The sequence below is a fragment of the Durio zibethinus genome, chromosome 3 (genome assembly GCF_047325235.1).
Source record: "Durio zibethinus cultivar Kanyao isolate XHJ-2024 chromosome 3, ASM4732523v1, whole genome shotgun sequence".
Classification (NCBI taxonomy): domain Eukaryota; kingdom Viridiplantae; phylum Streptophyta; class Magnoliopsida; order Malvales; family Malvaceae; genus Durio; species Durio zibethinus.
In genome coordinates, this window is record NC_143164.1 from 32,564,425 (window position 1) to 32,575,657 (window position 11,233).

The 11,233-nt window shown below is 33.1% G+C and overlaps 1 pseudogene; it reads left to right on the plus strand.

Moving 5' to 3' along the window:
* The first annotated feature begins 660 nt into the window (after positions 1 to 660).
* Positions 661 to 7,603, plus strand: LOC111283531 (peter Pan-like protein; annotated as a pseudogene).
* Positions 7,604 to 11,233: the final 3,630 nt, after the last annotated feature.

An 11,233-nucleotide genomic window follows, 5' to 3' on the forward strand; every position in this document is an offset into this window, starting at 1 on the left:
GTTTTTAGAACATGAATATGAGAAAATAAAAAGACATGAATCCATATAAATGTTAGGCAATAAAAAATCAATTAGATTTTATGTAATAAAATTAAGAGATATTTTAGAATTTATGTAAAAAAGATTTGACATTTATTGTAAAATATTTGAAATAAATAATAAAATTGCAAAGACTAAAAATATGCACTAATTGACTAAACAACAAACTTGAAACAAATAAAAAATCATAAATTATGATTATAAAATTAAAAAAATTATGAAAACACAAACACAATAAAAAAATTTTCATGATTGGAAAAAATATAATAAAGACATGAAATACACTTATATAACCCTCATAAAAAAATGAAAAATCATAAGTCATCAGAAAATAAAAAATCAAAACATAAATGTTAAAAAATAAAAAATTTCAATAAATTTTGTTCATTTCATAGGAAAAAATCAAATGTCATGAATCCATATAAATATTAGACAACTAAAAGTCGATTGGATTTTATGTAATAAAATTAAGGGATATATATTTAGAATTTATATAAAAAAAATTTGACATTTATTGTAAAATATTTGAGTTTTATATTATATATTATTTCATTATATATAAGTTATAATCTAATTTCTTTAATAATCATTTTATCTAAATCCAATCTCCTCGACATCCAAATGTACCCTAAACCCTGCTTCTCTTTCCAATCCACGACTCCATCTCAGTACTTTATACAGTGTGAGTCATGGCTTGCTTCCTTAACGTAAGTAATGACACTGTTTTCTGTTATTTTAGCTTTACTCTGCTTTTTTCAAAGTTCAAAAATATTATATTCAATTATGAATTTACGAATGTTTTTGTCCATTTAGGCCTATTTAAGCATTCTGGTTGGAAAAGAACTCCATTTGAAAAAAATGCATTTGAAAAATGCTGTATAGAAAAAGTGCATTTGAAAAGTGCGTTCGTACATTTATAGTTTTTTTCCTGCTATTGTTTTTTAGGTTGTTTTGGATTAATCATTTTCTGATATCTGAATCAGAACAGAAGAGAAAGAAGATAATTGTGAAGAAGCAGCAGAAGCAACCCAATGTGGACCATATCACAGGGAATAAAATCCTAAAGAATTTTGTGTTTTTAAGAGGGAGGCTGCTTGGTTCGCTAGGCAACTTCAAATGGACTAGAGAAAGTTTATGCTTCCGTACACTGCTCTCAATCTTAAGGTAATTCCTTCCCTTTTTATATATTTTTTTTGCAAAAAATTTCTAGTCTTATAAGTTTTCTTCTAAATCAACTATTGTTTTGTTGTTAATTCATGCTTGAAGGACAAGAAGAGGAACAACCTGAAAGACATTTTGAATGTTGCAAGGCCAATGGGTGTAACCCGTTTCCTCATATTATCAAAAACTGAAACTTCACCTTTCCGTAGGGTTTCAAAGACCCCTCAAAGCCTTACTCTTACATTTAAAATCCATTTGTCTGCATTAACTGTTGATATTGAACAACCTCAATTGTGCACTAGATGTCCTCAAGATCTTTTAAAAAATTCTCCTTTGGTAATTTCTTTTTCTTCTCTTTCTTTTATCTTTAGAAATGGAAGCATGGTTTCCCTCTTGTTTGGTTGTTGTTGCAATTGTTAGCTGGCTGTGGAACGTATTTTAACTCATTGTATAAAAAATAGATGAGTTTTTTAAAGTGAAATACTATTGTAAATTTTGCATTAAAACAGAACAAGGAAGAGATAGAAACCTTATGTTTGCACATTAAGCATTTTGCTCAAATGGTTGAAGTTAAATCCTGTTACATCTATTACATCTTCGGGTCTTAATTTTGAACTATCTATGGCAGATTATTCTGTCTGGCTTTGCAGCAGGTGATAAACATTTGAAGCTTACGACTACAATGCTCAAGAACATCTTTCCAGATATTGGTATCAACACTGTGAGTATTTAGGCAGTTAAAACATCCAAACCGACTTCACTTTCCATTTTACCCCCTTTTAACATTGGTTTAACATGAAGCGCCTATTGGCGTCTCTTGTAGAATCAGAAAATTTGTTCAAAACCATTAAGTACATGATCTTAGGAATCTTCCAGGTGTGAGGAGCTTTATCACTAGGTTAGTATCCTTTCTTATGAGCTATACATATGCATAGTACTGTTCTTATGGATGGAATACTCTTTTGCGATTTATATGGTTTTTGATATGAGCCCAAAACAAAAGAAGGATGGATGGCAGCTAGTAAGAAATGGGTCTCAAAACGCATCAGCAAAGCTCCTGGTTAGGTTAAGGATTTTGTAGTGAAATAAGCCCAATTAGGTTGTTGCTAGATTGGTTGTAGTATAAGTTTGTCCTTACCTGATTAAAACTTTAGCATGTGTTGCATGACTGAAGAAAAAACAGTTAGTGTACAACTTGTCAAAGAATTTTCTTTAAAAGTTGCGTAAGGAATGAAAAGAAAACAATAAGAATTTTCTGATCAATTCTCTCTCACCTTCTCTTTCTCTCTTCTCATCCCTTCTCTCTATTTCTAAACGTATCATTTGGTGCTTGCGTTGCCCTTCCGCCATCACGCCTCCAAAGCCAAACAACGCCATCGAAGAAGTCATTCACAACCTTACCGAGTCTTTTTCTTCCCAGATTCTTGATCTCCGGCAAACCTTGGAGTCCAAATATTTTGACCTCTCCCCTATGGTACAAGAGCAACGATCCTCGATCCATGACCTGTAGCTTAAGTTTGCTTGTCTAGAAAAAACCACCGCCACTACAGCTTCGCCGCCTTTACCTCCACTGTTACCCACACCACACATCACATCTTCGAGCTCATCAACGGCGACCAACTTGCCTAATCTGTCCTCTGCTTTTACAACCAAGTCTCCAAAACTTCATATTACATTTTTTGATGGCTCAAATCTTTTAGACTGGCTTTTCCAGGTTAGGAAATATTTTGAGTTCCATTCTATAGCGCCTCATCATCGATTGTCAATTGCTGCATTCTATATGACCGGACAAGTTTTGAGTTGGTATCAATGGATGCACCGCAACAACCAGCTGCATGATTGGGAGTCGTTCACTCGTGTCCTTGAGCTCAAGTTTGGACCCCTCTACATTTGTTAATCATCAAGCTACTTTGTTCAAGTTGAAGCAAACATCTTCTGTTACACAATGCCAAGTTGAATTTGAAAATATTTCTAATCACGTCTCTGGGTTGTCTGAGGAGCATTTACTTAATTGTTTTATTTCTGGACTGCGTTCTGATATCCAACAAGAGATGGCAATTTTTAAACCTCAATCACTTGCACAAGCACTGAGCCTTGACATTTTGGAATCCAAGTTATCAGATTCACAAGCTCCTTCTTATCGACCCTCACATTTCATCACCACAGCTACCACCACCAAAACCTCCTCTCAACCAACAGGCCTTTCCTATCAAACGTTTAACTTCTCCTGAAATGCAAGCTTGTCGTGCTAAGGGTCTTTGTTTCGATTACGATGAGCAATATAAGCCGGGGCATCGTTGTCTTACTACACCATTCTTACTTTTGCAAACAGAGGATGATGATCCACCACCAGATCTTCCTGATTTGAACCGTTCTAGGGCACCGGTTTTGCTTCGATACCACCACCACTTCCCTCATAAAATTTTTCTCAAGATGATCCCATATATTTTCAAATATCCCTTCAAGCTATTTCGAGTCTTTCTTCTCTTCATTCAATGAAACTTACAGGGCATATTACAGGACATCTAGTGACTGTGTTGATTGATTTTGGTACACTCATAATTTGATTCAACCACGGGTTGCAAAATATTTGGGACTACTAGTCCAACCAGCTCCTAAATTCTCTAAAATATTAGGAAATGATGATTCTATTGTCTGTGAAGGATTTTGTTCTACAGTGCCACTATGCTTTCAGAATCATCAGTTTCTATTGATTTTCTCCTTTTTGGATATGTATGGAGTTGATGTGATTTTCGGTATTCAATGGTTATCTCAGTTGGGACCTGTTGTTTCAAACTTTCAGGCTCATTACATGACTTTTTACTATCAAGGTTCCCTCATCACTTTACATGGTGAGCAGCCCCTCAATTCTTCATCTCTATCATACAACCAATTTTGCAGACTGATTGATACTAATGCCATTGCTTCAAGACACTTATTGTCGATCACACCATCAACATGTGCCCCACTGGACACACAAAACCCCCCATCCAGCACTTCAACAAAAACTTTCTAAATTTATAAAAGTATTTGACATTTCACATGGCCTGCCTCTAACGCGTCCTCATGACCACCACATTCATCTTTTGCCAGACGCTAAACCAGTGAATGTTAAGCCATATCGCTATTCGCATGCTCAGAAAAGTGACATGGAGAAACCATTAATGATATGCTTCAAGAAGGCATTATTCAGCCCAGCACCAGTCCTTTCTCATCTCCTGTCTTGCTGGTTCAAAAAAAAAAGGACAATTCATGGTGATTTTGTTTAGACTACAGAGCCCCTAATGCTATTACAGTTAAAGATCGTTTTCTATTCCTACTGTAGATGAGTTTATTCCATGAACTACACGGGGCTGTTGTTTTATCCAAAATTGATCTTCGTGCGGGTTATCATCAAATCAGAGTAGCCCCTGAAGATATACATAAAATAACATTTCGTACAGCTGATGGCCATTTTGAATTCTTGGTAATGCCATTTGGTTTAACCAATGCCCCTTCCACTTTTCAGGTTGCGATGAATCATGTGTTTCGTCCCTTTCTTCGACGATTTGTATTGGCTTTGTTTGATGACATCCTCATTTATAGTCAAAACGGGGATAATCATCTCAAGCATGTCTCTTAAGTCCTCACTGTTTTACAAGATCAAAGTTCTGTGCCAAGATGTCTAAATGCTCTTTTGGCTGTACTTCAATCGATTATTTGGGGGCATATTATTAGTGGTAATGGTGTTCAAGTGGATCCCTGGAAAATCTTAGCCATACTGGATTGGCCTCAACCAATAACACTCAAGGCTCTAAGGGGTTTCCTGGGCCTAATAGGCTATTACCGAAAATTTGTGAGGGATTATGCAACAATTGCTGCACCCTTCACTAACTTGCTAAAGAAAGACCACTTTGTTTAGTCACTTGCAGCTTCTTCAGCATTCTTCGCTCTCAAGACTGCTATGATCACATTGCCGATTCTGGCCTTACCGAATTTTTCCCAAACATTCTCAGTCGAAACAGATGCTTCTAATGTGGCTATTGGTGCAGTGCTCTCCCAGCAAGGCCATCCAATTACATTTTTAGTAAGAAAATGGGGCCTCATATGCAGACAACCTTTACCTATGTTGGGGAGATGTATGCAATCATTGAAGCTGTTAAAAAGTGGCGCCAATATCTCCTTGGCAACCCATTTGTCATCTACACAGATCAACAAAGTCTCAAAGGACTTATGTCCCAAACCATTCAGACTCCAGAGCAATCAAAATGGCTTGCTAAGCTTCTTGGTTTTCAGGATACCATTTAGTATCGACCAGGGAAACACAATAGAGCTGCAGATGCTCTCTTTCGATGTTACTCCCTCCATGCTAGTTATAATGCAGTTTCTGGGCCTATTTTCTCTATCTGGATCAACTGCAATAGTACTATAGCTCTACCGAGGAAGGTAAGACCTTGGTGGCCAAAGTTCTGCAAGATACCAGTCCTATTCCAGATATTATTTTTTCCCAAGGACTCTTATGGCATACGGGCATAATTGTGGTTCCTGCTAGACACGAGTTACAGCAAGCCTTACTTACAGAGTTTCATTCTTCTTTTACGAGTGGCTACGCAGGTATATAAAAAATGTTAGCCCAATTATCAGCTAATTTCTATTGGCCACATATGCTAGTTTCAGTTCAAAACTTCATTCAACAATGGCAAGTCTGCCAACAAGCGAAATACTTAACAACTAAGTAAGGTGGATTGTTTGAACCATTGCTTATCCCATCTCACATCTAACAGGACATTGCCGTGGTTTTATTACTCATCTGCCTCTGTCTCAAGAAAAATCCACTATCTATGTATTGATTGACCGTCTGTCCAAATATGCTCATTTTGTTCCTCTACTTTCATCAATTACAGCTCCACAATTGGCAGATATTCTTGCTCGAAAGATTGGGAAGTTACATGGCATTCTTCACTCAATAATCAGTGACAGTGATCCCTCCTTCACAAGCACATTTTGGAAAAAATTCTTCAAGCTACAAGGCATTGTTCTCAAACTCAGTAGTGCATACCAACCCCAAACCAATGGGCAATCAGAGATTCTCAATTGTTGCTTAGAGACATATTTATGCTGCTTTGTCAGTGAATAACCAAGACACTGCTTTCGCATTCTACATTGGGCTGAATGGTGGTATAACACTTCTTATCACTCATTTATTGGCATGACGACATTTGAAGCTATGTATGGTATACCTCCTCCAACGATCGCTCTTTATATCTCAAGCACATTTAATATTGCTCACTTTGATGGCAGTCTACTTGAACGGCAAGAAATTCTAAAACGACTGAAAGCCGATTTGGAGCAAGCTAGGAACCGCATGAAGATACAAGTTGATCGCCATAAAGTGGAGCGTGTATTCAATAAGGGAGATTAGGTTTTTATCAAGCTGCAACCTTATCGCCAACACTCGGTTTTTCCTAGAACCCAACAAAAATTAGCCAAAAAATATTTTGGTCCCTTTCGAATTCAACGCCGTATTGGCCCTATGGCTTATGAATTGGCTCTACCAGCAACATAAAAAATGCACCCTATTTTTCATATATCCTTACTCAAAGCATGCCATGGACAACCATCGCCTTCCATTTGTCAACTGTCAGAGCTTGCTATTGATGATCAACCTGTTCTAATACCTGAGAGAATTTTGAAGAGAAAAGGAGTTCAACGCCATGGTTCTGTCCTAACCCAACTTCTTATAAAATGGAAGCACTTACCTGCAACAGAAGCTACATGAGAAAGTGAACATGACATAGTATCTACTTTTTCAGAATTCAACCTTGAGGACAAGGTTCCTGCAGATGACATGAGCAATGATAAGAGCCCAAAATAGAAGAAGGATGGACAGTAGCTTAGTGAGAAATGGGTCTCAAAATGCAGCAACAAAGCTCTTGGTTAGGTTAAGGATTTTGTAATGAAATAAGCCCAATTAGTCTGTTGCTAGATTGGTTGTGGTATGAGTTTGTCCTTGGCTGATCAAAACTTTAGCATGTGTTGCATGACTAAAGAAAAAATGGTTATTGTACAACCTATCAAAGAATTTTCTTTAAAAGTTGCGTAAGGAAAGAAAGGAAAACAACCAGAATTTTTTTATCAATTCTCTCTCACCTTCTCTTTCTCTCTTCTCATCCCTTTTCTCTATTTTTAAACGTATCAATTCTCTTCACTCCTTTTGTTTGTTATTTAAAGAGTTAATTATGGATCAGAAAGTGAAGCAGATGAGGAAACCACAATAGTTACTCTGACCAGTAATGATCTTAGTCGAGTTAATCCTGTAACTACAGAAAGTGCTATCAAGCTTCAAGAAATTAGACCTAGAATGACTCTACAACTCATCAAAATTGAGGGTGGATTATGTTCTGCTAGAAGTTATGTTCAGTGAATATAGTATGTTCATCTATCCTAGCAATTTTCATCTTCTTTACTAATAAATCAGGAAAAGAAGAAAAGAATAGGAATTTAAAGAAAGAAAAATTCTCTAACCTTTTCTTATACATGCTAGATTTATTCTATGAGACATTTCAGTTATAAAAACTAGGTTGCAAACCCGGTTTCACCCAATTTTGTCAAGGTAAAAACTCAGTTATATCGACTTGAATAAATAATAAGTTAAAATTGAAATGTAAAGAAAAAAAAAGGCAAACTGATAATTAGAGAAGGTTTGACTAAATTGACAATTAAAAAATACTTTGATAATGCAATAAAAAGGACCATATCGGAGGTGCTAATGGGACATTGAGTGTTCCTGAAAAAGGTAAACAATCTTTAAACTTAGATAAAAAGTTCCTCAAAAAGTTTCATAGGGAAGTCGAGAAAGCTAGTCGGAGATGAGTACGAAAAGTTTCTTAGAAAAACATATGCAGTTCAGGTGAATTATCGATTACCAGTTGCCATTATATACCATAACTTCGAACTTTGTTGGACCTGTGTTTGAATAAGATGCAATGGTAGGTTGCATTAAGACTATTTTCATTCACTAAACGATATCAATCAGCAGAGAAAGCTTTATTTTTGCCTTCGCAAATAACTGAACTTTCTATTGTTGGTCCCTATCTGGAACCGAAAGAGTCTTTGATTAATTTGATATTTATTTTTATGAACCAGTGAAATACTCAATAATAAAGATCATTGTAGATATTGAACTAAAAAATGCTGCAAACCAAATATCAAATTTGAGCAACAATTCCTTGACCAACTGTCAAGATACAATACCTTAGCATATATTATATGATAAAAAGAAATAGATAATCACAAAGATCATATATATCATTACTATCACCACCCTTGAGTATATGTATAGGGTTTAAATATGAGTTTTTGAAAGTTTCATGAGGTGATGACATGTTGTTATAAATGTAGACAGATCATTACACCAAACATTAATATATCTGTTTCTTTTTCCTTTTTGTCACCAGTCGTTCTCATTTTAATAACAATATGACTCAACACAATAAGGAAAAACTTTCACTTGCAATCCATTTTAATCAATCAAGTTATTCCAAGTGAAAAATGTAGGATCAAAGGAAATATCATGTTTAAATAAAAAGCAGCAAGATGTTTATAATAGTTGTTGAAATAATGCAACTCAGACAACTAGACCATATTATGGTAATAGAGCATTATTAGATATATGATGTTCTTTAGGCATACTTTTATGTAGTTTTACAAATGAAAATGATGAAGTAAAAAATATTTGTACAATCTTAGTGACTAAGAAGATAACTAACCTTTTGCAACACCATCAATGATAGAAATTACAGTGGACCATTCAAGAACCTTTCCTCTGCCTTGCTTTGCACCAAAATACTACAACAGAATAAGAATCCTTAGGGATTTCTAATAAATAGATCAAAAGGAATCCACTACTTCAAAATAGTTTTTTTTATTATTATTTTGTAAAAAATAATCAAATGTAACCTTCTACATAAAATCCCTTGGAGCCAAAGAATGGCTAGATAATCTTTTAGAACCTATTGGAAATAGTTGAAAATTTTTCCATATGGCCTTCTTGAAAATATCTTATAATCTAACAAAGAACTAAAAAGGTCAAAGGATAACTTAAAACAAAGAAATATCATCAAATAAGGAAATAGACAATAAAATCTTAAATAAAGGGAAATAGCATGAAATAGGAAAATAAAAAGAGGTAAAAAATTAAAATACTTAAAAAATTATAATCGAAACCAATGCCTTATCTGCAAAAATACAACAATGAAATGAAACAAAATAAAATCTCAACTAAACAATAAAAATTTAAATTATTTAAAATACAATTAAAATAAAAATAAAATATCAAAATGGAAGGAGATTTTTTTTCAATTCTTTTTTCTCTCTCTATCCCTTTCTTTCCATTTTCTTTCCTTCCTTCCCTCCTTGGTTTATTCCAAACTTTCTACCCATTTGCTTTTTTCGAACCTTCTACTCATTTTTTTTCTTCTGGCAATGACATATCACATGTGTCTTTCTATTTTTCATGCATTACCACATCCTTTTAATTCTACATGTAACGTGACAACTGTCGCTCAATCGAATAACTTCAAACACTCACAAAACTAAAGCTTTCCGTCACCAAATAGACTGCTTGAATCTAACAGACCCAAAAATAGGACACTACTCTTTAGTTTTATTTTCTAGGCTTTTTTTTTTTTTACATGATTATGTTTTTTAGATATTTCTTATAAATTATCTTTTTCATGATTTCAAAAACTGATTGGAGTTAGAGGTCACGTAATCACTGATATGAAAACAGCATAATAAAATAATAAAATAAATAGTGTATATTTATCAGTGCTTGAAAAATTTTTGTAATAAAATAATAAAATATTGATCTACACTTTTCATCACCACTGTTTTATTTTATTGTAAATATGCTCTTAGTTTTATTTCCTAAGCTTATTTTTTAGGTTACATAATCATTGACCTAAAAACAACATGGAGCCTTACGTAGACTTGATACCACTATTGTTGTATTTCGTGCCATATATATATATATATATATATATATATATCTCATTTAATGTTGATTTTGAACCAATTCAAAGCAAATCCAAACTTCTAGAAACAGACAAACAACACTTCAATAAGAAAACGATATACACAGACATATGTCAACTCTAGGATCTTTTAGGGATTTTTTAATCTAAAGTTATATATATAATGAATCTTTTTATTTAAGAAAAGAAAACTGCAATAACTTTTTTTAATGAAAATATAAATTATAATTATAATCAAATATTATTTTTATGTATAAAAAATCACTAAATAATAAACAAATTAATTAATTAATAAATTAAAATATAATTAAAAAATTCAACATAAAATTGAATTAAATCATATATAATAAAACTCGCACTATAAGTTATATTGAATATACGATATGTAATTATCTATTTTAAATTGTCAAATATAATATATCTTATTTTATTTAAAAAATTAAATAATTTATTCATCTTAAATTTTTTTCTTATCAAAGAAAAAGCACTTGAAAAATCAATATGATATATGTTAATTAATAAATATGTACATTGCTATCTACGGAGAAGATTTGGTATCCACATTTTGTAGTGAATTCTATCTCTAATTTTTTTTCTTTCGTTCTTCTTCCTTTTTTACCAAATGCAATGTTAGTGTTATGTGTTATTGATTTTTGATTTTTTTTTTCATTTGAAAACAATTTCTTACTTTTCATTGCAAGAGAATTATTACATAGTACAATATTTTTTTGTCCATATATTTTTTACAAAAGGAAATTCAAAGCAAAGAAGCAAAGTACTAACAGTTCAATATTGTTTTTTTTTTTTGTGTTTTATGCTTTTTTTTTTTGGAAATTAAAAAAAAAAGGTGTTTGATAGGTTATTTCTGTTTTGGAAAGTTTTGAAAATTGTTAAAAATAAATTAATATTTTCAAATTTTTAGAAACGTTTTTAGCATTGTTATTGTTGCAGTGTTTGTTAAAAATTTAATGTTTGAAAATAAGAAAGTTATATTGAATGGTTCAAACCCTTAAGCTCTT